General features: G+C 42.6%; 1 long non-coding RNA gene across 1 annotated transcript in view; it reads right to left on the bottom strand.

The window, feature by feature from the left end:
- The window catches only part of LOC117346844, a 40,158-nt gene that overhangs the window by 13,845 nt on the left and 1,764 nt on the right, over positions 1-24,549 (bottom strand). Inside the window, exon 3 of the long non-coding RNA XR_004536665.1 lies at positions 16,721-16,914. This is a non-coding gene — a long non-coding RNA (uncharacterized LOC117346844). The remainder of the gene's footprint in view (positions 1-16,720; positions 16,915-24,549) is intronic.

The raw sequence follows: 24,549 nt of genomic DNA on the forward strand, positions 1-24,549 counted from the left end.
ACAAGGAAAAGGAAGGTTTCTATGCCTCTACCACTCTCTAACATGTCCTCTGCAGCCCTAAGAATTGCCAATTGCAATGTTGATAACATGCAGCCTGCTATCAGATCCTGAATGTTGCTGCCCCACCCTCAACAAACATTTACCTTTATCCACCTGAATCCACTACTATTCCCCCAGATAATGGGTTTGTGCTCTCAGAATTTCTTGCTTAATGCCCAGCTCACACCCACTGGCTGCTATCATAGGTTAGTCACAGGCAGAGAAGGAGCTTTTCCACAGCTTTTCTTCTCACTGCCCATGGGATGCAAACATCGGAAAGTCTCAGACATTGGCTGAGTGGCAGTCCTTGAGGTACAGCTAGAAGGCTCTTGTTGCTAAATACAATTCAGAGATTTCTGGTGCCAGCCCTCACTCACTAAAGTGTTCATAAGAAAGAATAGCCATGGTCCATCTAGCCCAGTTTCCTGTTTCCAACAATGGCCAATCCAGAAACCCATGCTACTGGAGGAGTGTGTGGTGCAGTGGTTGAAGCTACAGCCTCAGCACCCTGGGGTTGTGGGTTCAAACCCCGTGCTGCTCCTTGTGACCCTGGGCAAGTCACTTAGTCCTCTGTAGCCCCAGGTACGTTAGATAGATTGTGAGCCCACCGGGACAGCTAGGGAAAATGCTTGAGTACCTGATTGTAAAACCGCTTAGATAACCTTGATAGGCGGTATATAAAATCCTAATAAAACTTGAAAACTACCAATCCAGGGCAAACAGTGGCTTCCCCCATGTCTGTCTCAGTAGCACACTATGGACTTTACCTCCAGAAATGTGCCCAAATCTTTCTTAAACCCAGCTATGTTAACCACTGTAACCACATCCTATGGCAATGAGTTCCAGAGCTTAACTACTCTTTGAGTAAAAAAATATTTCCTACCTGCCCACCAGGACAGATGGGGAAAAATACTTGAATACCTGAATATAAACCACTTAGGTTATACTAAAAACAAAGAAATATGTCTTCATTTATTTTAAAAGTATTTCCATATAATTTGGAGTGTCCTCTGGTTTTTATACTTTTTGAAAAGTCGATTCGCTCTTACCCATTCTACACCTCAGTATTTTGAGGACCTCAATTGCCTGTTCCAAGCTGAAGAGTCTCCATTCTCTTTAGTCTTTCCTCATATGAGAGGAGTTCCATCCCCTTTATCATTTTGGTCACTCTTCTTTGAGATACGGCAATCATAATTGGGCTCAATACTGTATCGCACCATGGAGCGATACAGAGGCAAGTGATAGGTTCAAGGTCAGAGCTGTGAAGACTAGAGAGGGATGAACAGAGCTGAGCTCTTATTACACTTCTTTATTCTGCTGCTGTCTTATTTTCTGACAATCAATAACAGAGTCAGTTTCATATTTAGCAGAACAAAGCCATTAAAATATATTATTCCTCAACTTTAGGAAAGCAATAAAAACATACCTGTTCACCTAACTCTCACAACCGGAAATGTATATTGATACAAGATCCTTGGTATGTGCTGCGTTAGGACAAAAAAACTTGTATTGTAAAATCTTGTACTGTAACTGACAAATTTAACCTGTAAACTGTATACTACAATATTGGACCCCCTGTTGGCGGAAAGCCGTCTCAACTACAATCACTTTGACGAAAGTGCGGGAGCCATTGCGAGGCCAAGGGGCAGAGCTGCGAACTGGAAATGCTTTTGAAGAACATAAGAAGTTGCCTCCACTGGGTCAGACCAGAGGTCCATCTCGCCCAGCGGTCCTTAAGGTCCACGACCTGTGAAGTGGTTTCTGAACACCTCTACAACCTACCTCAAGTTCTATCTGTACCCCTCTATCCCCTTATCCTCCAGGAACCTATCCAAACCCTCCTTGAACCCTTGTCTCTGATGCTCTGGGCAGAATGGAATATGGAGGTAAACCTCTCCGATAGATCCAAGGACACCAGAAACACCCCTGGACACAGCAGAAATGGGTGACCGATTGTAGAACTGGAATATGTCTCCAAATCTCCAAGCCCTTCTGGCATGAGGAAGAATAAGGAGCATCTGCCTAAGCCCCCATTCGTGGACTGGAACAAGTTCAAGCATCCTGAAGACTAAGAGACGCTGCAGAATATCGCAGACCCTGGACTCTGGTGCAGTCGACTTGCTGGAGTCCAGAAACCAAGCAAGAGGAAAGCAAAGGAGGATTAACAAGTATCCGATGAAAGTCGAGTCCACTTCTAACAAACAGTAGAAGACAACCTGCAAGTGAGGAAGCCACAACCACCCCAGGCAACATCGGCGCTTTCTTCTTTTTTTGTGTGTGTGTGGCATAGCTACTGCACAGGAACCTGAGGATGCCTGGAATCGGAACTCTGATAACAGAGGCGTAGCCCTGGGAATGTCTCTAGAAGGGAAAATCTAAATAACTTTGACGACACCTATGGTAAAGGGTTTGAACCATAAGAAGTATGAGAAGAGACTAGAAGACCTAAATATGGACACTTGAGATGAGGAGAGACAGGGGAGATATGATACAGATGTTTAACTACTTGAAAGGTATTAATATAGAACCAAATCTATTCCAGAGAAAATGGTAAAACTAAAGGGCGTAATTTAAGGTTGTAGGGAGAAAGACTCAAGAGCAATGCTAGGAAATTCTTTTTCATGGAGAGGGTGGTAGATGCCTGGAATGCCCTCCCAAGGGACGTTGTAGAGAGGAACACGGTGATGGAATTCAAAAAATGTGGGATAAACACAGAGGATCTCTGGAAAACGAAGAATGTAAATTAAAGAACTAAGGCCAGTACTGGACAGACTTGCACGGTCTGTGTCCCATATGTAGTGATTTGGTGTAGGATGAGCTGGAGATGGCATCAATGGGAACTCCACTAACTTGGAACATGACTATGTTACTGGCCAGACTTCAGCATTTGAACCCTAAGACAATACCAGGTGGACTTTACAGTCTACGACCCAGAAATATCAAAGAAGAGACAAGTTAATTTAATCATGCATTTGTAATGGGTATAAACTATTGGACAGACTGGATGGACCGTTCGGGTCTTTATCTGCCGTCATTTACTATGATCTTTTTTCCATTATAATTAAGTTCTGGAAGATTCAATATACCTGTCTAATACTTCTGGTAAATCTACTGCTTACTTATTAGGCAATTCATCATATTCAAAATGACGCTGGTGTCACTTAAACACACAGGACCATATTCTGTAAACGGCGCCCTATTGTTGCCTAACTTAATTGCCTTAATTGGTGTGGTAATTGACCACGCCATTAAAAACCAGGAGGCAGTTACCACAGTAGGCACTACAGCATGGGGCCTAGCGGCACCTAAGGTCAAAGTAGGCATGGTTATGGGTGGAGATGACCTTAGGACCCACTATGCGTGGTTCTCCATAAAACCTAGGCGCCAGCAATGTAGGTCTTTAAAACCCTGGCCTACATTAAGCGGCATCTAAGTTCTTTCTTAGGCACCGGAATCCACAATTCAGGTAACAGTGCCTAAGCGTGATTGACATGTGGCTGGTGCCATATTTGTAGGACCAACCGATTTAGGCACCATTTACAGAATCCAGCCCACAAGTACCTCTACAGATCAGCTGATCATTTTCCACCAATCATTCACTCCATTTCTTTATTCAGAACCTGCAGTAGCACTATATTTAATTAATAAATCCATCTTTGTAATTAACTCCCTCCCATTCCCCTTCTATAGTACCTGACACCAGCCACCACAAATCAGAAAGGGGCAGTTTCATTATCAGACCTGATTCAAGATTTGTGCTCATTCAAACATAGCTTCACAGGGGCACTGAATGAGGTATATTAGAGCAGCTGTATCACAAGAAGTAAAGTGCAGCTCTTGCCTGTCATAGGATACACCCAATTCATTCCCACCATTGACAATGCTCACATCAAATATGTCTCCCTCTAATCTTGGATTTGTTCCTACCAACCCGTTGTACTCCTTTGAAATGCAAGCTAGAATTGTGGACATTTTTTCAAGAGAAACCCAATGCATGCCAAATGTTTCTGTAAAAAACAGATCATACTAGGCATTCATTGCTCTAAAATAAACCCTCTTCACCACATTGGCTGGGTAGCCCCATTGATAAATTCTCTTTTTAAGCTTGATATTTTAATTCTTCCAATGTGGAACATATGTGACAAATTTGCATAATTGACTTATTGGTAAACCTTGTCTCAATCAATGTGGATGGAAACCATGGTGCATCAAATAATTATTCCAATCAGTCTCTTTTTTGAATAAAATAATGTGTATGGTCCCTCATCCCCACTTTCAAGATATGAAGGTCCAAAAAATTAAATAGCAATTAAATGATAAAACATGACAAATTGTAAATGAGGGTTTAATATGTTCAACCATCTTGTAACATTTTTTAAGATTTTCCTCTAAAGCAGCCCAAATAACGAACAAACAAAAAAGACGTGGAGGCGTGGCCTAGTGGTTAGAGCAGCTGCCTCAGCACCCTAAGGTTGTGAGTTCAATTCCTACTGCAGCTCCTTGTGACTCTGGACAAGTCACTTAACACTTCGTTGCCCCATTTAAACCACTTTGCTTGTGTAAACCACACAGAAAAAGTGGTATATCATACATCCCATCCCCTTTACCTCCACATATTCCTCTAAAGATAACAGAGAGCCCAAGAAGGTAAAAAGCAAAGAGAAAATCACAACATCCAAGAATCTCTTCCACAACAGGACTGAAGCAAATAGGGTCCATGTATTGTAAATAAGGATTCTTTAAAATCAGCCATGTTTAATGAAGCCAGTGAGGAGCAAATGAAACTCCCATCACAGTTAAAAACATAAGAACTGCCACTGCTGGGTCAGACCTGTGGTCTATGTATTCATAGGAAACCCCATCAAACCAAAAACAACTTTGCTGTGGATTGCAATAAAGTGCCCTGAAATGAGGGTGTATGTATTCCCCCTCTGCCATCTCTTGCATCTGTAGTGTTTTTGCACACACACACACACACACACTCATATACACTTGTACTGTATTGCAGATCCTATTGTGTTTGTGCTGACAGAACTGCCCATGTGGCACCTTGACAAGCTCTTGGGCGATGGGAGTCTTGAAAGGGAAACAGATCCTTTCTAATTTATGAGCCCTATTGTTTGAGAGAGGAAGTGAGGTTGCATTTCTGGCTATATCAGATTCCAGTAGAGTACTCTAGAGAAATTCTAAAATTTCAAGTCAAACACACATTGAACATATATAAACACACGATCAGTACCTCACATACTACAACTTATCATTTCTATAGCGGTACTGGACATACACAGTGCTGTATGTTAAACACATAAGAGACAGTCCCCGCTCGACAATCTTCAATCTAATCAAAACAAGCAAGACAAATAAGGGATTAGGGAATTGTTTATAGTGGGAATGATTAAAACAAACATGGGTACTTTAAAAGTGAGGGTAAAGGGGATGGGACTTGATATACCACTTTTTCTGTGTGGCTACAATCAAATCAGTTTACATATTTTAGATTTCCTTCACTTTAAATTTATGCTGACCTCCTTTAATTCTGCTCTTAGACTTCTCTATCCAACTAACCAACTCCCTTTCTTCCAACCCATGCTGTCTCTTTGCCATTCTGAGCTCCCCTCCCCTCCATCTCTCTCTCTCCCCAGATGATAGCTGAATACTTCCATGACAAAGTTCACATGATCGCCCTTGAATTCGCCACAAAGTCACATCCTTCTCTCCTGATATTCAAGCTCATACCATCCCTTTTTCCTTTGCCCAAACAACTCAGGAAGCACCCGTACATCCTTCCCTTGCCTGGTCTCACCCTCTAGACCCTCCTTCACCTACCACCAACTTTTCTTCCTTCCTTGAAATTACACAGGAAGAAACCGCACAACTTCTGTCCTCAGCCAAGCCTACTACATGTCCCTCAGACCCTATTCCCACCCCTCTACTTGACCCCATCTTACATACTGTTATCCCTTCCATCTGCTATATCCTCAACCTATCCATTTTCAGAGCAACAGTCCCCAATGCCTTCAAATATACAGTGGTTACACCTCTTTTCAAAAAACCCTCGCTAGACCCCACCTGCTCATCCAACTATCGCCCTGTCTCCCTTCCTTAATTTCTATCCAAGCTACTCGAGCATGCTGTCCTCCATTACTGCCTTGACTTCCTTTCATCTTGATAGACTCTTGATCCTCTACAGTCTGGCTTCCACCCCCTTTACTCCACAGAGTCTGTAGTAAGCTGTCCTGGCCAGATCTAAGGGCCTTTACTCGATCCTCAATCTTCTTGATCTGTCTGCTGCCTTTGACACTGTTAATATCTGTTTACTCCTTGATACGCTGCCCTTGTTTGGATTCCGTGAATCTGTCCTCTCCTGGTTTGCCTCCCACCTCTCCCATCGCACATTTAGTGTATGCGTTGGAGGGTCCTCCTCTGCTTGTATCCCACTAGCGGTTCCAAGTTTCCAGGTTTATTAATTTTTTGTTATACCATCTATCCCAAGTATCTAGATGGTTTACAATGAATAAAAATAATAAAAGTTAAAAGAAAAGAAAAATATAATCTTAAAATATGAAGGAGGGAAAGACAGATTTGACGCACAAGAAACATGTAGGGAAGCTGGGGAAGGGAAGTAAAGTTACAATAAAATTAAGGTAGAAAAAAGTTAGGGGGATGGTAAATACAGTAGGGGAGGGTCTCTTCTATTTTGCATCATACAGTAGGAAAGAGTTAATCCGTATTGAAAGCGTTGTGAAACAAGAAGGTTTTAAGTTTGGATTTAAATGATGATAGAGATGACTCTTGTCTGAGTTCATTAGGCATCGCGTTCCAGAGTGCTGGGGCCATGATGGAGAAGACTAACTTCCATGTAGTGTCATAGAAGATTTCACGTATGGAGGGGATTACAAGAAGGTTTTGCGAGTTGGATCGAAAAGTTCTAGAAGGGGAATAAGGAAATAAGTTTGTTGATGAAAATAGGAGAATTTGAAAGTCTGGTTTTAAAGATGAGGAGGAACAGTTTGTAAGTGATCCGATGACAGATGGGTAGCCAGTGGGCTTTCCGGAGCAGAGGGGTAACGTGATCATATTTTTTGCTTTTGGATAAGCTTAATGGCCGTGTTTTGAAGTATTTGGAGTCTGTGAATTTATTTTTGTATCAGACCTTGGTATAAGGAGTTACAGTAGTCGAGCTGAGTGATAACAAGGGAATGAATAAGAAAGTCTAGAAGCTTAGATATAGAACAGATAATTTTGAGTTTGTAGAAGGATTTTTTGACAACTGAACTGATTTGATCATGATAGAAAAGTTTATTATCAAGAATGACTCCAAGGAATTTTATCTTAGAATCCATTTTGATAGGAGTGTTATCGATGCAGATTGGTGTGACAAGATCTTCCTTGTCAGCGAAGGGGAAAAAAACACCTTTGGTTTGTCCAAATTAGATGTAAGTTCTTCTGAGCAGGGACCGTCTATTGAATGTTAAATGTACAACGCTGCGAATGCTTTTCAATGCTATAAAAATGATCAGTATTGGTTTTGTCAATATTTAGGACTAGCATATTTTGGCTGAGTGTACCCCAGGGTTCTGTCTTAAGACCTCTTCTTTTCTCTCTCTACACTTTCTCCTTCGGTACCAGAATCTCCTCCCTTGGCTTCCAGTATCACATCTACTGATGAATCCTAGATCTACCTCTCTACACCTGAAATTTCACCTAAAGTCCAAGAAAAAGTCTCAGCCTGTTTGGCTGATATTGTTGTCTGGATATCCTGTTGTCATGTGAAATTAAACATGTCCATGACTGAACTGCTCCTTTCTCTCTGTTCTATCTCTGTAAATAATACTGTCTTCGTTCCGGTCTCCACTGCTTGCAATCTCGGAGTCGTCTTCGATTCCGACCTCTCATTTTCTACGCACATCCAACAAATTGGTAAAGCCTGTTGCTTCTATCTTTACAACATCACCACAATTTGCACCTTCCTCTCTGAACACACTAACTGGACCCTTGTCTACCCTTTCATAACCTTACACTTAGATTACTGCAATCTAATTCTAACTGGTCTCCTGATGTGCTGCCTCTACCCCCTACAATCTGTGAAAAACTCTACTGCATTACTCATCTTCTACCAATCTCACTGCACTCATGTTACCCCTCTCCTTAAATCACTTCACTGGCTCCCTACCCACCTTCATGAACAGTTCAAGCTCTTATTGCTGACCTACAAGTGTGTTCATTCTGCTGCCCCTCAAGATCTCTCCTCTCTCTTTATACACCTCCCAGAGAACGTAGATTGGGATGGAGCAGGGAATCCTTGTTCTGTGTCACCAATGTTGGAAAGATGAAAAACATAATGGGTTCTCGAACAGAGAGCTGTAGGAAAGGGAACCATGGTTGGCACAGCTATCGAGATCTTATGTGCACAACAGAAGAGCGGGACTTGGGTGTGATTGTATGTGATGATCTTAAGATGGCTAAACAGGTTTAAAAGGTGACCGTAAAAGCTAGAAGGATGCTAGGTTGTAAAGGGAGAGGTATGGCTAGTAGAAAAAAGGAGGTATTGATACCCCTGTATAAGACTTTGATGAGACCTCATTTAGAATATTGTGTAAAATGCTGGAGGCGGCACCCTCAAAAAAATATAAAAAGGATGGAGTTGTACAGAGGAAGGCTACTAAAATGGTATGTGGTCTTCATCACAAGGCATATGGGGACAGACTTAAAGATCTCAATCTGTATACTTTGGAGGAAAGGCAGGAGAGGGGAGATATAAAAGGTTTAAATACCTACGTAATGTAAATGCGCATGAGTCGAGTCTCTTTCATTTGAAAGGAAACTGCAATGAGAGGGCATAGGATGAAGTTAAGAGGTGATAGGCTCCAGAGTAATCTGAGGAAATTCTGTTTTACAGAAAGGGGGTAGATGTGTGGAACAGTCTCCTGGAAGAGGTGGTGGAGACAGAGACTGTGTCTGAATTCAAGAGAGATAGGCAGGTGGGATCTCTCAGAAAGAGAAAGAGATAATGGTTACTGCGGATGGGCAGATGAGATGGGCCATTTGGCCATTATCTGCCATCATGTTTCTATGCTATGAGAATCATGACAGCCTGCTCTCAGCGGTTTGAGTAGAATCTTCCTAATGAGAGGGAATGGAGGGATGGCATACAGGAACTTGTGTCGACAATAGAGGAGAAAGGCATCCGACTTCAGCCGATTGGGAGAGTCAAGCCTGGAGCAGAAAAGTGGGAACTTGTGATTGTAGGGAGAAGCAAAGATATCCACTTCCGGGGTTCCCCAATGCACAGAGATTTGTTGCATTATGGTGAGACTCAAATGCTCACGGTAAAATCTGATGGGCTGCTGTCATGGCTGCTACTGTAACAATTTCAAAAAGGCGAGTTATTCTTAAAAAACAGTGCATGCAAATGAGGTTCACAGAGGGTGGTTAAATTTGCATGTGCTGATCATTGGTGATAGCGATCGGCACACGCACAGAACAAATGCACAAATAATAAATAAATATAAAATATCAAAGTTTGGCAAGAGGGATGCCCACCCCATCCACCGCTGATGTCAAGCAATCCCCCCGGCAGCGGGAGGGATGCTCACTCCCTCCTGCCGCCAAATAACCCCCCGACACCCTCCCCCCGGCAGCGGGAGAGATACCCATTTCCTTCCCGCTATCAAGCAACCCCCCGACACCTCCCAGGCAGCGGATGAGATACCTGTTTGACACCCCCGCCAGAAACAACCTTTGGGTGGGATTTCCGGCCCTTATCTCAGACTCCCATCAACTCCCCAGCCCAAAGTTCCCGCCTCTCCCCAAGCACGCCGCAGCACGCGATAAAAAGGTGCTTGTCAGCTGGCAAACCAGTGCAATCCAAACATGTATACGACAGATGAGCTGAGCAGTTCATCCCTACCAATTTTATACAAATCAAGGAAGTTTGAGGCAGAAATGAAACTTTGAAAAAAAAAAGATAGATAAAATCCAAGATGGCAACAGCCAGCAAATTTGCGCCAAAAACAGCTGTAAAAAACGCTAAGAAAAAATAAAAAAACACCAATTTAGGGGTTCTGGAGGTGGGAGACCTGAACCCTACCCCCAGAAATGGGCCAAAATGCTATTTTCAGACCACCCCAATTCTCCCAGAGGGGCATAATCAAAATAAAAGTCTAATTCCAATTCAGACATATGATGCTGGACGCCCAAAGTTGGCAATGGAAAAATATCCATTCTCAAAAAATATGTCTAGAATTTTTTTTTTTTTTAAATCATCTATCTGGATGTCCAGGCCATTGATCATCCAGACCGCCAGTACATCTATCTTTCCTTAGCAACAGCAGATGAATCCAGAGACCAGTGGAATAGCACACATCAACCAGCAGGTGGAGATAGAGAAACTGATTAACAGGTGGTCCTATTGTCTGGCACGCCTCCTGTATCTTCAGTATGCTCTATCTCCCAGCAGGTAATGGTCACTGTTCAATTAGCTCCTGAATTCTGACTGTGACTGGGCAAATTTCTTCTCCTGTTGAGGTTTCTCTTCAGTGAGACAGGGGTGTCTGGCTGAACAGTGCCGGCTTTAGGAGTTACACCTGGGCCCCCCAGGTCCCTGCCTCACCCGCCCTCCAGTGATAGAGGGTTTAAACTGGGTCTCCATTTTTCTTCTTTCCCTTCATTGTAAAAAAATAAAAATAAAAATAGGAGACCACAGTTACTACATTCTGCCCTGTTAGTGCTAAACAAACAGCACCTACCGGCATCAACCAGTACTAACAACAAGCTTGTGAGTATGTGTGCGTTATTACTGGTGTTTGAACTTCGGGTTCTGTTTGGAATATTAGAGCTGCGGCTTAGGTCGCGTCGGTCTAAGGAATGGAGATTTTAATAACACTAAGTTTTGTGCAGTAAATTTTTATTTTGGGGAAGCTACTTCAATGAAGGGCTTCGGAGGGATGACTAGAACTCCATTGAGGGAGCCGGGACCTTCCGCCTGTTGCATGCTCGCGCTTGTTCTCCTAATCGGGTTACAGCGCAGCAGTATTAGTCAAATTTATTCCCAAGGCTCACTTTAGGCGGTGTTTGCCGTGGCAATGTGAAGCTGGTTGTACGGGGCTGTTTTTCTCTCTATTAAGGAGCCAGTTTATAGCAGCGCGCATGAGACGCGGCATGTTTTTGTAGGAAGCACTGCAGCATTCTTATAGTTATTACCCGAGCCTAATTGGTTTTTCTATGTAGGCCGCGGCAGTGTAAATTTTGCGGTTGGCTCTGACTGTTTCTAACAGGGTTGATGCAGTCACATTTCAGTGTGAATCAGGTGTGCACTTGGGTCTCCGGCGATGGAGGGAGAGCTGCAGCGTTCAGGTTATTTTCCAACTGACTTTGGTCAGGGTATGCCGCGGCTTCTATATTTTCCGGTTCAGACGAGTCCTGACACCACCAGGCCCACCCAAAAACTTAAACTATCCTTCCCGTATCCTCTATGCGGGAAAATTTCTCTTCTTCAGAATCACAGGGCTTTGGAATACTCTTACTGCCCCATTACGGAATCAGGGCTCCTTCCAACTATTCCGTAAGCACCTGAAAACTAGGCTTTTCACAAAAATGTAATGCTCCCCTCCCCCCTGTACTCAACCTCCAAACCCAATATGTTATTCCTTCCTATATTAAGCTCTTGTAAACCGTGCCGAGCTCTATAATTATGGAGAGAATGCAGTATATAAACTTAAGGTTTAGTTTAGTTTCACCAGCTTTAGGCAAGATTGGGCAGATCTAGTTTTCTTTGTGTGTGTTTCCTACTGTATCCACTTGAAGGAAGCAGCTAGTTTAATCGGACTATATGGTTAGCTCTCAAGGAGCTTAACAGAGAGACTCTGACTTATGCTAGGCCGCCCAGTCTCGGTTTATCTCCGGACTAGGTCGACAGAAGGCAAATCGTGACACAGTGATATAAGCAGAAAGAGAGTACCCTGTGTTTCACACGGGTATCTCATCATCTCTCTCGGGGTCCCTGAAGTTTGAGGCTTTGTCTATTGGTAGATGTCCTTCTTATTTGTGCCTCTGTGCAGCGCTGCATGTGTCTGGTAGCGCTATAGAATTTATGACTAAAGGTATTACGAACAGATTCCAAGTTGGGGGAGTCTCTATTGGAATGACACTTCACATCTTCCTGCAGCCAGGACTGCCTTTCTCTATTTCTGGGGGGGGGGGGGCTGGACTTCAGATTTCAGAGCTTATCATGCAGGCACATACTAGACAGACCTCCAACCAGGCATGAAGGGTTGTGCGGCCTCTTCTAACCAGGAACAAGTTACCTATTCTCTCAAACCCACAGAGGAGCAAACGCTATGTGGCTGTTGGAATCATCCCTGAAGCTCTCTTTAGGGATGTGAACGTTGTCTGATAACAATTAGGATGAGGATTGTTTTCCAGTAAATACAGAGTCTAGATTACGTCTAGTACGTCTTTACTTTAAAGGCAGTATGTTTTTTTGCTAACATTGCATGGAGTTAGTACTGTTTTCAGGGTTCCAATATACTCCTTCTTACATTGTGAAACTGTATTTTTCATAGAGTTCCTTTCTTCTTCCAGAACTTACAGTTCTCATCCAGCCATTCCCCGTACTCGTTCATTCTTCTAGACTGAAGTATGGTCAAGCTACCATTTCTGGAGTTTCAGACTATTCTTCTGGAATGATGATAAAGGTCTTTTAGGTCAGTATTATGATGGTGGTATTTCTCTACAGCCAGGGCAGTATGTGATGTACTCAGTTGGCGAGTAAAGGTTCTATTTCAATGGGTGGAATCTCATCTTCCTCTTCTATTGGCAGATCATTTTATGGTACAGGAAAAGTGTTTAGATAGACTTTCTCACCACAAAATCTTCTACATCCTGGAAATTGAGACATATTTGTGCACGCGTTACAGCTCTCCTAGAACTAGACCTCATGGCCTTGTCTCGAAATTCATAGTTTCCTAGCTTCTTCAGCAAACACAGGGAGTGGCAGTCAGAGGAGGTAGGAGTGTTGCTTCTTTCTCACCTCTGAACATAAGAACATAAGAAACGCCTTCACCGGATCAGACCTAGGTCCATCTTGTCCGGCGATCCGCACACACGGAGGCCCAGTTAGGTGCTCCTTGTTGGAGACCCGGGTTTCCCTATCCCCGGCTATGATTTGCAAGAAGGTGTGCATCCAACTTGCGCTTGAAACCCTGAACACTAGTCTCCTCCACAAGCTCCTCTGGGAGAGCATTCCAAGCGCTCACCACTCGCTGTGTGAAAAAGAACTTCCTGACATTTGTCTTGAACCTGCTGCCACACAGTTTCAGGCTATGACCTCTTGTCCGTGTCACGTCTGAAAATGTCAGTAATGGTTTCTATTTTTTAAGTGTTTTCTTTCTCCTGGCCGATCGTCGGATGCATTTGCCATCTCAAGCTCGCTTTCAGGGCTCAGTGATCAGAGAATCTCCAGATCAGCTGCACCGCTATGCTATGCGGATCTGATGAGTCTTTCAATGGGCGAACTGTTGAGATTCTGCTTTTAGATGACTGGTTCAGTCGTTACTACTGAGTATTCTCAATTATTGTAATATTATCTATCTGACAGTCACCAAGAAAGAATTAGCAAGACTTACAATAATACAGAATACAGCGGTCAGAATGATTTATGGCCTGAAGAAATTTGATCATGTTACACCCTTTTATCGCGAATTGCATTGGCTGCCAATGGAGGCTGTTTATGGCACAGCTCCTTCTTACTTAGTCAATAGATTTTCTTTAGCATCACACAGACATAGTAGAAGAACTCATCCTTTGTTTAATTTTCCATCTGTCCAGGGTTGCAGGAGTAAGAAATTTCTGAATCATACTTTGGCATCTCAGGCAGCTCTTTATGACAACGAATTCCGAATATTGATGCTTACTACCATTCCTATGGCCATTTTAGAAAACAATTGAAGACCTATCTTTTTTCTAAATATTTGACTTTTAATGAATCATCTTATTTCATGTAACATGTTTACTTTTATAACTTTTTGTAAACCACGTTGAACTTCTGGCTACGCAGTCAATGTTATGTTAAGCTATGTCTCTGGATTTACTCACCCAGGGTCTGATCAACATGGATATTCATCCCACTTTGATATTACAGCCTAGCTTTTGAAAAGTCATGGCTGACATGTAAGGGTTATGCGAAGCAGGTTATTTCTTCTCTTCTTCAAGCGATACAGACGGTTTCACCTGTGACTTACGCTACCATTCAGAGGCTTTTTCATTCTTGGGTACTTCTCAACATTTGGTACCCTTCCAGACTTCTATGTTTTATATTCTTTCTTTTTTAGAACAAGCATATTGCCAAGGGCTTAGCGTTCAATTCCCTTCACCTTCAAGTGGCAATCTTAGCTAGGTATCTCGCTCTTCGCTTACTTCTCAGCTTCATGTAGTTCAGTTCCTAAAATGAATACGGTATATTCATACACCTCTTAAGAAGCCCTGTCTGGAGTATAGTCTTAAGGTACTTCTTTGCATTTTACAGAAGGCTCTTTTCAACCTTGTCTTTTGAGACTCTAAAGGCTGTGACGTTGAACAAGGTGTTTCTTGTGGCCATGACTTCAGCTCGTCAGTTTTCTGAATTGCAGGCCTTGTACGGCAGGGATTCTTATTTCTCATTTACGAATTCTGGGGTGTCAGTTCAGACAGTACCAAAGTTTCTTTCTAAGGTGATGGCATCCTTTCTTCTATAGCAGAAATCGATGGAACACTGGTAATGTATATAACGTGATTTAAATCAAGGGAAAAAGACCTCAAAATACCCCTGAAATGTGAACAATGAAGTCACAAATATTTTGGGGTTGGGTATCATCACTGGTCAAAAACCCTTGAAGTATTTTTAATATTTTTGCTTTTAATTAATATTTAATATTTTTAAGTGTTTTTTTTAAAATATTTTTTCTATTAATGTGAATATAGTGTATAACATTTTTATATTCGCATTTTCTTTCTCTGAACAAATGAGCATATAAATGGCTAGCGACTGTTAGTCCAATACCAAACTAATCATCATGCTTATATTTGAATGATAATGAGCACTTATCTTTGATAACCCGACGGGGGCCCAGTCCGTTTCGCACTGATGGGCTTCTTCAGGGGTAATGAAAAGGCTTATTGGATTGCCAGTTAGATTTCAACTTTGCTCAAAGATCTTTAAATGAAAGAAAAATATGTAAGAATATACATTATATACCATATTTTAACTGAATAAATCATTGATGAAAAAATCATTGATGAAAAACATCAAGCACCCTGTGTACTAATATTAAAACTGTAATTTCATCTATGATATTGGATACATAGACTTTCTGTATGTTAAGTTATGTTTGTCATTAAAGCAAACATTACAGTTTTAATATTAGTACACAGGGTGCTTGATGTTTTTCATCAATGATTTTTTCATCAATGATTTATTCAGTTAAAATATGGTATATAATGTATATTCTTACATATTTTTCTTTCATTTAAAGATCTTTGAGCAAAGTTGAAATCTAACTGGCAATCCAATAAGCCTTTTCATTACCCCTGAAGAAGCCCATCAGTGCGAAACGGACTGGGCCCCCGTCGGGTTATCAAAGATAAGTGCTCATTATCATTCAAATATAAGCATGATGATTAGTTTGGTATTGGACTAACAGTCGCTAGCCATTTATATGCTCATTTGTTCAGAGAAAGAAAATGCGAATATAAAAATGTTATACACTATATTCACATTAATAGAAAAAATATTTTAAAAAAAACACTTAAAAATATTAAATATTAATTAAAAGCAAAAATATTAAAAATACTTCAAGGGTTTTTGACCAGTGATGATACCCAACCCCAAAATATTTGTGACTTCATTGTTCACATTTCAGGGGTATTTTGAGGTCTTTTTTCCCTTGATTTAAATCACGTTATATACATTACCAGTGTTCCATCGATTTCTGCTATATTATACAATTATTTGGACACTATTCTGTTTTCCATTCTTTCATTCAGTTGATCCTTTCTTCTATGCCATTCTCACTTTTTACTTCCTTCTTCCTGGGAGGAGGAATGGGGAGGTACAATGCTTATACACGATATGTAGGTTTCTAACGACTTTAGTCGTTTGGATCACCTCTTTGTATTCTTCAAAGGACGCAACAACATATGGCAGCGTCCAAAGCCTCCATCGCTCGAGGGGGCCAGGAGGACATTCTTTCCGCTTACTTGATGGCAGGGAAACGGTGGGCGGAAGAACTTCATGACCATTCAGCCAGAGCGATGGATACCTCTTGGACTCAGTCCAGAGGTTTATTCCTTGGAGGAGATTTGCCATGTGGCTACTTGGTCTTCCACCAATACTTTATATAAGCGTTACCGGTTAGATGTGGTGGCCCGTGTGGAGGCTGCTTTTAGTACTTCAGTTGTTGCGGAGGTGGTGTTTGCTTCCCACCCAGCTTGAGGATTGCTTTGCTACATCCCACAGGTCTCTGGATTCATCTGCTGCTGTTGCTAAGGAAGGAAAAATTATGTTCTTACCTGTTCATTTTTTTTTCTTTAGATGCAGCAGATGAATCCAGAGCCCCACCCTTTTTTCTAGTTGTTGGTTTTTGGTTTATATTTCGCGCGTTTCAGAAGTTTTGTTATAGTTGGTAGTTGTATTCTCTGTTATTACCTTTGAAATGTATTATGGGAAAGAAGTTTATTACATGCTAAACATATTTCTGGTTCCAGATGCTTGGGCAAGGAGCAATACTGAAGATGCAGGAGGCGTGCCAGCCAATAGGACCACCTGTTAATCAGTTTCTCTGTCTCCACCTGCTGGTAGATGTGTGCTATCCCACTGGTTTCTGGATTCATCTGCTGCGTCTAAAGGAAAGAAAATTAATAGGTAAGAACATCATTTTTCCTTATAACACATTTTCAACCAAAAATTTGTCTAAGTCCCAAATGCCCAGAACAAGACCATTAGGAAGTGGGAGGAGCCAGCTTTGTAGTGGACTGGCCTCCCAGACATGGCAACAGAGCAGTGGGGCACCTTACAGGGCACAGCTGTGAACTTCACAAAAAGGGTGCCACATAAACATCTCACCAGAACTCCCTCAAAATACAATATTCCCACCTGTCTACAACCCCAATAGCCCTTATGGCTGCAGGTTGCACCTATATGGCAATACAGTAGGGTTTGGGAGGTTTTTGGTGGGCTCACATTTTCCATCATGAATGTAGTGGTTAGAGTGGCTTATGAGTCTGGATCCTCCTCTCTATGGTTCACTAGCCCACCCCCAGACTACTTAAGACACCTATATGCAGCTTTAACACTACTTACCTTATACAACCTACCATTAAGATCTTGGATGTTATTCTAGATCAACACATGATTATGCAGGATTAGGTAAATGCTTTGGTGCGGAAGGTCTTCTATACTCTGGAAATTGCATAGTATAAGATCTTATTTAGACACTGCAACGTTCAAACTACTGGTGAAATTGCTGGTGTTGAGCCAACTGGACTATTGCAATATAGTATATTTGGCAGGTCCTCAAAAGAATCTATCTAGGCTGCGCATAGTCCAGAATGCAGCGGTTCGCCTGATCTATGGATTGAAAAAGTTTGATCATGTGAGTCCTTACTATCGAGAATTGCATCGGCTTCCTGTGGAGGCTCAAATTAAATTTAAATTTGGTTGCCTTTGTTGCAAAGTCCTCTTCAGCATGGCGCCCACTCACATTACATTACATTAGGGATTTCTATTCCGCCATTACCTTGCGGTTCAAGGCGGATTACAAAAGGTTAATTTAAAGAAAAAACAGAGTTACAATGATTAGCTAGAGAGGTAAGTTGTAGATCTTATAAACATTTAACGGGTTGTTGAGGGTGAGGTGGTTTGTAAAAGAATTAATAGGTGGTCATAGTGGAGGTTCTTTTGTTATTATTAGTGCAGTAATGGGTAGATCAAATGTCAGTTTTAGAGTTACTAAGAGGTCGTGATGTTATTGCTGCTTCAGGAATTTCTTGAAAAGTGTGGTTTTTATTTCTTTTCTGAACGTCCTATAGTCTGGGGTGGTCATCAGAAGGTTGGAGATCTGGTTGTCCAGCCTTGCGGCTTGAGTGGCTAGGAGGCTGTCGTGTAGTTTTGTTCTTTTTACTTCCTTGATTGGGGGGGGTATGAATGGGGAGTGCGTTTTTCTGTGTCTGGTAGTGGGTGCTTGGATGAGGCGATTGTTCAAGTATGATGGGCTGTCTCTCAATCCAAGCATTCACGCAGTTCACAGAGCCTTTTTACTTTTCCATCTGTCAAAGGCTGTCGTTACACAAAATATCACCAATCTTTGCTTTCTTATCAGGCCGCTTTCTGGAACAAGGAACGGAAACCTTTGTTATTGAGTTCCATGTCAATTTTCTTTAGATTTTATTTGTTAAATTTTGTAAACCGCATCGAACTTATCGGTTATGTGATATAGAAATGACTTGTTCTGTTCTCCACTAGGCTTTCCGGAGACAGGTATATACATTTTTATTTTGATATTTGTAGTGGTATGAGGGGGTCAGTGATCACTGGGTGAATGTGTGGGGGTCTTTATGCTGTCTCTGCAGTGGTTATTTGGGACACTCGATGAAGTTACAAAGAAATACTTTTAAAACCAATAGGAGGAAATATTTTTTCACTCAGAGAATAGTTAAGCTATGGAACGCATTGCCAAAGGATGTGGTAAGAGCGGATAGCGTAGCTGGTTTTAAGAAAGGTTTGGACAAGTTCCTGGAGGAAAAGTCCATAGTCTGTTATTGAGAAAGACATGGGAGAAGCCACTGCTTGCCCTGTATTGGTAGCATGGAATATTGCTACACCTTAGGTTTTGGCCAGGTACTAGTGACCTGGATTGGCCACCGTGAGAATGGGCTACTGAGCTTGATGGACCACTGGTCTGACCCAGTAAAGCTATTCTTATGTTCTTATGTACCTTTTTGGCACTTGTCTGCTTTTACATCATCTTAAATCACAATGTATAAGTTTCATCCAGGAAGTCTTGTGAAACATTCGATTATCCCTGCAGAACGACTAAGTCTAGGTCGGCCCACATCCTGCCCAAATACCACTCTAACCACTCCTCCAGATACTGTATATCCCTTTTAGCTCTGGGCACACAGCGGCATTCAAAGGCCTAAAAAGTCCCTGGATACGTCCAGAAAGTCAGTTTGATTATCAGCATTTGGACGACCTGTCTTTTAGATCATCCAAGTGCTGACTTGGGCGGGTTTTTAGACATGTTTGAGTTTCAATTATGAGCTCCATAGGATATAATTGGAGGTATAAACATGCCTGTCAGTTTTTACTGCAGCTGAATGAAGGAAAAGGAATTTCTGCCTCAGAATTGCTCCAGATGGTGCTATCTTCAGGATCTTCGGGCTGACAGTCAGATGGACCCCTACCAAAACCTCTGCCCCCTCGGAACCTCTCCATGTGACCGGGAGCGGGAAAAATGCAGCCTGAGCCCTGATACCCAAAGGGCTGTTACTCAGGATGCAATCAGACTGCACTTAAGCATCTGATAAGGTCAGAAGGACCCAGGGAGATGGACCCCAGGGCAAGCAAGCTCCCAGGGGGATGGATCCTGAGCCTGAAAGGTGGAACCCAGCAGGCTGTCCCCACAGGCCACAGAAAGCTACCCTGTGATACTGGAGTCTGGCTCCACGGAACTACTTCCTTCCCCAAGAGGAGAACCCCTCCAAAGGAGGTCTCACAGCACCATAGCCACCAAAAAATTAATTTTAAACAAAAAATGAAGAGCAGATCAGATAGACTTCTGCATGGTTTGCTTGCAGAAATTGAAACTACAGGGGGCTCTGTGTCTCTCAGTTAAGTGGGAGGAGCACATGAAGAAAAAGTGTGGATTTCTGCAAGACCTGGTTCACGAACATGGATTGAACACCTGTCATACAGAATCCAGAGGGGACATAACAGAATAAATGTGGGATGAACACAGAGGATCTCTAATCAGAAAATAATGGTATATATTGAAGAACTAAGGCGTCTACCGGGCAGACTTGCATGGTCTGTGTCCCATATATGGACATTCAGTTGAGGATGGGCTGAGGAGGGCTTCAACGGCTGGGATGGGATGGTTTGGCTGGACTGGAGTGAGCTTTGACGGAGACTTCAGTAGATAGAACCTAAACACAGTACCGGGCAGAGCACTGGGTTTCTGGCCCAGAAATATCTAAGAAAAAGGACAATTTAAATCATTAATTTATAGAAAGTGTATGGTTGGGCAGACTGGATGGGTCTTTATCTGCCATCATTTACTATGTTACTAAGTAGTAGGAGTAGTACTTTAGCGCTGTATCTTTGAACATCGGAGGCTAAGACAAGAATAAAGGTGAGGTCCCAAACCATGCAGCCATATAGCTCTTGCAGAAAACTGATGAAACTCAAATATTTTCCTATGCTTAAGGAAAAGCAGAGAAACTATGGAATTAAGAGCAGTGCTGGCTGGTCAATAGGATGATTCAGAGCTGCATTCTGAAAGTTCCATTCCTGGCTCAGGTTATTCAGAACCAGGAGTTCTGTTGTGGTAGTCCTGTATGCCCATGGGGGTTGCAATGCTAACCTAGAGAGGCAGGATTTAGCTAAAAGAGGCCTTGTAGGTGGCCAGGACTAAGCCTTATGTATAAAGGGACCCAACTGACACTTTCTGATAGCTTATAATTCTACATTTTCAGTTTTATTCTTTCCAACCCAACATCCCTAAAATGCTTTCATGTTTTCCTTATATATAATGATATTTGCCAACATTTGTTATTTCTGATCTGAAGAAGGGCTACCTTTGAAATGCATTGAATTAGCCCAATAAAAAAGGTTTTATGTTCAAACAATTTTTATTGATGAAATCCGCAAAACAGCAGAAACTGACAGATAATATCCAAATCAAGAATAGAACTCTGGAGCAACATCCACAACATAAGAACAGTCATCACCATTGGTATTTTCTTTTTGTATGTACATAATACGTGTCGCCTACCTAACATAGCCCCCTACATACCTAGTTCCATAAAAAACACAATACTAACCAGGGCCCTGGACTCTGATGAACCCTGGAGCAAGCCATCCATCATCCACCCCCCACAGTAATTGTAGAAGAAACGTACAAAACCGTATAACCCCCCTCCCCCACCCAAAAGCTCTGTCCAAATGCATCTACTAAGAAGACCCAACCCCCTAGGTACTCTCCACCCCTCCCCCCTAAAACTCTCCTCCCCCCGTCAACTGCAAACTGCCCAGATTAGGACAACCAGCTTAAGATGGCACTACGACTCTTGGGGTGCAAGGACTGCAAATAGGATTCCCAGATGTTTAGGAACCTCGAATCCTAACTCCACCAGATCCACTCAAAAATTCAAACTATCCTTCCCCTCTTTAAAAGGCATATCTAACTAGGGACATCCCTCCTCTTCAGGATCACTGAGCTGTGGAACAGCTTTACTGCCTCTCTTCGGAGTTCAACCTCCCTCCAACGCTTCCAAAAACATTTGAAAACTTGGCTTTTCTCTAAAATGTAACTACTCCCTCCCTCTCCATTATACTAAGTCCCTCTATCTTTCTTTTTACTAAGCCCTTCTTCTTTCCATTGGAGTTCCTTTCTATATTAATTCCTGTAAACCGTGTCGAGCTCTACTTTTGTGGAGATGATGCGGTATACAAACTTAAGGTTTAGTTTAGTTTTAGTTTAGGAACAATAGCTTCCTCTTCCGTGATCCCCTGGCATCCCTTGCCTCCCAGGTAGCCAACTGATGCAACTGATTCCGCCAATGCCAAAACGCTGGAGGGTTCTGAACTGTCCAATATTGAAGGATACATTTACGGGCCAACAGGCTCATCTTCCTACATAAAGTCAAATGGCCTCAAGGTAGATGGCCATAATCCTCGGGCAAATCCAGAACCAACTGGGCCGGTGTGCTCATCAATACTCTCCCAATCAAGCTGGACATGTATGAGACTATACGGCTCCAGAAGCGCTGTTTAATAGGGAAGGACTAGAATGCATGTCCCAAGGATAAAAAAGGTTTTAATAAACATATTATGTTATTTCCTCCCCCCTTTTACAAAACCGTAGCGTGGTTTTTAGTACCGGCCGCAGCAGTAAAAGCTCTAATGCTCATAGGAATTCTTTAAGCATTGGAGCTGTTACTGCTGCTATTTCTATGTATTTCCAACCCAACAGAAATGGGAAAAAATTATACAAAACAGGCTGAGAATGCCTCTCTGTCCAGGGACAAAATAATTCTCCAAAAATTAAATGGAATGGGATGATATACAGTATGAGGAGCATATATATGTCCTCTCCCCTGCCATTAGTGATTTTTTGTTTTAAAAATTATTTTATATTGTACTGTAAACCACTTTGGCATTAAAGCAGTATATCAAACCATAATAAACCTGAAAAACTAGTCTAAAAGCACAAAAAAGCAACCCGATGCTTTTCTATGAGATCAGGAGCTTTGGAAGGCAGCTCTAGTCACAGGAAGGGAGGATCTCAAATTTATGTGCTGCAAAGTGAAGTTTCTGCATCTGGTGGGACTTAGAAGATAAAAGAATCCTCTCCAAAAATACTACAATACATTTGAATGGGAGAAGCAGCTGCAGTAGCTGGAGTATAGATACATTGATTTACTGTTACATTGTGACTAAGGAATTGCACCCTTCAAACGGCCTTTCCTTCTGATCAACTCTCCTGATTATAAATGCACAGAAAGCACATACAGGAACTGCAAAATGTCTTTACATTTAGGGGTCCAAACTCTGCCCCAATCCCACCCATCAGCTCTACCCACAACCGTGGCATGTCCTCTTCCCTTACCTACCATTCTATAATCCAGCATCAAACCTACCCCCAAGTCTTCCATGGCATTCAGCATCTCTCTTCTTCCCTACCTCTGAACCTCCCTCTCCCACCATGTTGTCCAGCATTCTCTCCTTTCCTACCTCAGATACCCACCCCCCATGATCTTTAGAACCTCTCTCCTTTCTTCCTCTCCTCCACAGTCTCCAGCATATCTCTCCTTTCCTCCACCTCCTCTCCCTCTCCAAAAGGTGTCCAGCATCTTATCTCCCTTCACCCAAGGCAACAATCCTACAATCAGTATTACAGTAGACACTTCATGGCTGGCTAGTGCAATGCCTTGAGCACCTGCACATGCCCAAGGCCTGCCGCCTCCCACTTGATGGACCTTTGATCTGTCCTAATATGATGATGCTTATGTTCTTATGTTTAGGATTGGCCATGTCTCCCTCCTAGAACTAATCTAATCTAATCTAAACCTTAAGTTTATATACCGCATCATCTCCATGAGAATGGAGCTCGACACGGTTTACAAGAACTAGGTAATTTGACATGCCTGGATTCTGATTTACCGTATTTTTCGCTCCATAAGACGCACCCCAGATTTAGAGAAGGAAAACAAGAAAAAAAACCCATTCTGAACCAAATTGTATACTAATATACAGTATACCCGACACCTTTAAATTCTGTCCCAGCCCCCCGGCACCTTTAAATTCTGTCCTAGCCCCTCCCCCAATCAATCATCACTTTTACATACCCCCCAGCACCTTTAAATTCCATCCCAGCCCCCAGCACCTTTAAATCCCATCCCAGCCCCCCAATCATCACTTTTACATAACCCCAGCACCTTTAAATTCCATCCCAGCCCCCTGGCAGTACCTTTAAATTATGGATGGCTGCCTACTGCTTGTCAGGGCCCGCAGCACACAAGCCCGCTAATGCCTGGGCCCACGATACTTCCTAATTTTTCTGGTCGCAGGTGCTTCGCTGGACGGCTGCCTGCTAATTACTGGCATGTCAAGGCCAGCAGTGCACATTTGCGCTGCTGCGTGAGCGCACGCCACGTCTGAATGGCTGCCTCAGTTCTCGTGAGGAGCTAGCAAGAACTGAGGCAGCTATTCAGAAGTGGCGAGCGCCCACGCAGCAGCACGCTTGTGCACCGCTGGCCCCGACATGCCGATAAACAGAAGGCAGCCATCCAGCAAGCACCAGCGACCAGCACAATTAGGAAGTATCACGGGCCCAGGCATTAGCGTGCTTGTGTGGCATGGGCTCCGAGAGGCAGCAGGCAGCCGTCCACCGACCTCCAAAATTTAAAGGTACCGCCCGGGGGGGGGGGGGGGGGGTATATTCGCTTCATAAGACGCACCCTTATTTCCACCCACTTTTTTTGGGGAAAAAAGTGCATCTTATGGAGCGAAAAATACGGTATCTTGTATGGAATCCGGATTTCAACAGAATTCAACATGCCATCCACAAAAAACATCTGTTACAGGCGAATCTTCCACTCCATGCTAACCTTTCTGGGAGTAAAAACTTGGAATGACCTTCCAGAAGCAATCAGAACGGAAACCAGCTACACCTTATTCCTGAAGAAGCTGAAAACTCTTCTATTTGACAACTGATACTATTAGCATCTTCCCTTTCCCCACCTCTCTTTTCAGGC

The sequence above is a fragment of the Geotrypetes seraphini genome, chromosome 12 (genome assembly GCF_902459505.1).
Source record: "Geotrypetes seraphini chromosome 12, aGeoSer1.1, whole genome shotgun sequence".
Lineage (NCBI taxonomy): Eukaryota > Metazoa > Chordata > Amphibia > Gymnophiona > Dermophiidae > Geotrypetes > Geotrypetes seraphini.